This window comes from Hypomesus transpacificus, chromosome 3, assembly GCF_021917145.1.
Source record: "Hypomesus transpacificus isolate Combined female chromosome 3, fHypTra1, whole genome shotgun sequence".
Taxonomy (NCBI): Eukaryota; Metazoa; Chordata; class Actinopteri; order Osmeriformes; family Osmeridae; genus Hypomesus; species Hypomesus transpacificus.
In genome coordinates, this window is record NC_061062.1 from 4,280,588 (window position 1) to 4,284,999 (window position 4,412).

Below are 4,412 nucleotides of genomic sequence, written 5' to 3' on the forward strand. Positions count from 1 at the left end.
CAAATCTCTGGGATTCCATTGTGGAAGAAATATTTTAGTACATTTATTTTTTATGTTGCCTGCGAAATGAACACATCAGGATGCGTCAAAAACATTTTGTGCTAATTCCGTATATTACTGTCTACACTGGCTTCTTAGGCCGCTGAATATACATAGACAGGACAGGAGCAGGGCTGTTGGAACTGTATTTGAGAGAGACGCTGTGATTTCATGTTCTTCCTGTACAGTCGTTTACTCAGCGGTTAGAGTGATTCCATGGAACGAAGGCAGATTTTCCTAGAGTGCACTCCTGTCAGCGTGTATAAACACGATGTTCTGTTTGATGTAGGCAAACACACAAACACACACACACTCGCGCAGTGTAAATGTATTTCATGTGGATTGATTGCGCCGTGGTGTGTGTTCCAGGCAGCAGGTTTGGGTGTGTCAGACAGAGGGGCCTACTCTGCCAGCCAGCAGCATTGATCACAAGATAAACTGGCAGCCTTTCTGCTCTATAATGGTACTTAATGGTTATGGGCTCCCCCATCAAGGTCCTATACACACTATACATACACACCTGCAAGTGCAAATACAGGCGCACACGATATGTACATGCATTCTCAAACACACACATACTGGATGATATACAACCACACGTGTAAAATGCACACACACACACACTCCTACACGCGCACACTCATGCTCAGATGCTCTGTGGTCTACAGCTGCAGATATCCTCTGATGGGCGTCGAGCTGTTTCCCCTCAGTGTTCAGACTGACACATTTACACCCATCTTCACACCTTAGTGTGTTCAGTTTCCAGTCTGCCTGTATCCCACCATAGAAGGGGCGGGGCTAGAGAGAGGGCGGGGCTAGAGAGAGAGGTGTACTGTATGTGTGTTTGTGTTCCTGAGAAATAAAGAAATGTTAGTGTATATGCGTGTGTGTGTTTGCATGTGTGCGTCAGAGAAGGAGAGAAAGGTGTGTGTTGGTGTGTGAGAGAGAAATAAAAGTGTGTGTGTGTGTGTGTGTTAGAGAAACAGAGAATGTGTGAGCCAAGGACCAGGGACTGGCATCAGCCAGACACGTCTTCCGAGTGCCACAAAACATCTCTGACAGGAAGTGCACTCCAGGTTAATAACTAGGCACTTCCTCTCTGTGCTGGGGTCAGGGGTCAAACTCTGCTTCACTGTAGAGAGACTGGACACAGCTCATCTTCCAGCACACAGATCATCATCCACTATCCTACCGTAGAGCTGCTGGACTCGGCTCATTATCAGCATCTTACAGCTTGTTCCATCCCTCACTTTTACAGTGGCACAAAGTGGTGTGTGTCTACACACTGTATATTTTATAGCTGTGTCTATGGAACCCACTCTAGCTACGCTATTATAGCTATTGATCTCCGCTTGAAGAAGATTTCCTCCTCCAGGTCTTTCCCTCTCTCTCTCTCTCTCTCTCTCTCTCTCTCTCTCTCTCTCTCTCTCTCTCTCTCTCTCTCTCTCTGTCTCTCTCTGTCTCCCACTCCTCTTTCTCTCCGTTCTTACCACTTTCCTCCCCCTCTCCCAGTCCTCCATGTACCACTGGACAGTACTGGTTAAGGGAGAGAGAGAACCAGAGTATCTGTTCTCTCTCAGGAGCACAGGACTAAAAATAGGCCGTACAGCTGCCTTGGATCCTCAGCTCTCCTCCTCTGCTCTGTCGTGTGACCTGACCAAACCTCCTGGGGACGGTCCTGTGTCCCAAGCCTCACCACACACACACACACACACACACACAATGTCTTTGAGGAGGACCGAACGCACCCTAACTGCCACAGAACAAGTAGGATACAATACCGGCTCCACAGAAATAGCCCAGTCATGGTGTAGCTTCTGAAGCGTCTGTCAGGAGATAGCTTGCCCATTCATTATGAGACAGAGAAGTTCTTCTCCACAGTCAGAACAAAGACAGACAATTCTAAAGTGTAATTCCTTTGACTTTCTCTTTATTGATTTTCCCATGGACATGCTCTGGTGTATATTTCCTTCTGATGTTGTGACTGTAATTCCCTCTGATACTTTACTTCAGTGAACCCTCCCTCCTTGTGTGTAGGGCTCCTCCCTGACTGAGCCTGGATGCTATTGAGGCTGTTCTGTGTTCACGATCTGGCTGGTATTGGAGGCTTATTCATCTCATCCCTTTTGTTGGTACCGCTTGGTTGTGCTCCAACGCAGTTTTGGACTGATGCCTGCCCGCCTGGGCTCCGCCAAGTGCACTGGCCTCCTCCCACCTCTCTCCTCTCTCTCCTCTCTCTGCCTCTCTTCACCTCTACCTCTCTCCTCTCTCTCCTTCTCTTTCCCTCTCTTCATCTCCACCCCTCTCCCCTTTCTCCTCTCTCCCTCTCCGCCTCTCTCTTCACCTCCACTCTCTCTCCTCTCTCCCTCTGCCTCTCTTCACCTCCACCCCTCTCCCCTCTCCATCTCTGCCTCTCTCTCCAACCCTCTCCCTTCTCTCCTCTCTCCCTGTCTGCCTCTCTCTTCACCTCCAACCCTCTCTACTCTCTTCCTCTCCGCCTATCTCTTCACCTCCACCCCTCACCTTATCTCCTCCACCCCTCCCTCTTTCCTTCTCCTGCACCCCTCCACTTCTCCTACACCCCCTAAGGCCTCCCTCCCACCATCCCTCTCTGTGTGTGTGTTTGTGTGCGTAACCCAATGTTTACCTATTACCAGTCATCTCCCAGCATGCTCCTGTTCCAGAGAACACTGAGCCCATGTTGTAGTGACCCCAGCACACTAAAACTCATCATCCCACAATCCATCATGATTCAGCCACAAACACCCCTGACCCCAGACTGCTCCTTGCTGATTGGAGAGAGCCCCCTCCAGCTTTGTCCTCTGCTGCCCAGCCCTGTCCACGCTGCGTGAAATCGATACACTATCTCTCCTCCCGCCCTGCGCACTGACCCTGATTGGTGCTTTCACTCTGGACTGTGATTGGTTTGAACAGCCAGAGGAAAACAAGCAGCCAGGCAGATGGAGGGAGGGAGGAAGTAAGATAGAGGTGGGAGGAAGTCAAAGAAGGAATGGAAGGAAGGAGAGAAAGCGAGAAATAGATCGAGAGGACTGTAGATAGGGACAACAGTGGCTGATGCTAATTCTAATTTCGCTAGGGCTGCTACTCTCCTCTCCTGTCCTCCTCTTTTCTCCTGTCCTGTCCTCACTTCTCTCCTTCCACTCTGCTCCGCTCCTCTTCTCTCCCCTCCCCTTCTTTCTCCTCTCCTCCCCTCCCCTCTCCTGTCCTCTAGTACTCCAGAAGTCGGCAGGTGAATGTGTCTCTCTGATCTGCTTGATGCTGCTCTGGTCTGATCTGCTTGATGCTGCTCTGGTCTGATCTGCTTGCTGCTGCTCTGGTCTGATCTACTTGATGCTGCTCTGGTCTGATCTGGCTGCACATCGCTCAATGGGCTGGAACACTCCAGATCTCTGTGTCTAATGGAGATCACTTTCTCCAGTCAGTAAAGGAATCAAGGCTCTGTTATCAAACCGTGGTGTTTAGGACCAGGGATCAACCATGATAGGATTGCCTTGAGCTCACACATTGGTGCATCAATACCTGTGCTACGACACTAGCTGTTGGGCTTTTGATGGTTTGATGTGTGTGTGTTTGTGTCGCTCATGCGGATGTCATCTCATTAATGCTGGCACCTCTCCAAGATCAACTTCCTGTGCTCAAAAGTCGCAACCCCCTTCTTCCCTATGCCTCTGATGCTTGTGCTCCCTGCTGCCGATTGAAGGCACATTCATTTCAGGCTTGCTAATTGACATTGATGTCTTTTTGAGTACAAACTGCCGACATGACATGAACCCCCGTCACACTGTTCTCTTGTGACGGTTGTCGATGCCTGACTGTATTTCCAAACCTCTCACAGAACACAGGACTGAGTCGAGCAGAAGAACAGGGGGATTAACGTTCGAGTCTTGACATTTTTGTTTGCCAGTTAAACGTGAAGTATTTTCTTGGAAAGATGAGCAAGATAAAAAGCTAACAATCCTGCTCCGTTAGTGCAGAGTGGAGAAACAGAGCATAAAGAAGGCTTTCATTGGCCAATAGGTTGTTAGGAGTTAGAGGAGTGAGCCAAGATGATTGGCTCTGATTCTGAGAACACTTCCAGAGCCAGGAAATGACATACTTTATCACCCTGTCACTCTGTTCTTCTCTCTTTCTCTCCTCCTTTCCTTTCCTCTTCCCTATCCTCTCTTCCTATGTACTTATCACTGTGTTGCAGGGCCTCACTTGGTTTTGGTTAGGCATGAAAGTGAAATGTGACTTCCAAAGCTTGTCATGTATCAAAATGTTTGCCGGCAATTGTTAAAGAAAAAAAAAATCATTTTACACTATGAAGTAGGCCCACTTTCAGCCCCAGCAGCCCGGAGATGGATTGCTTT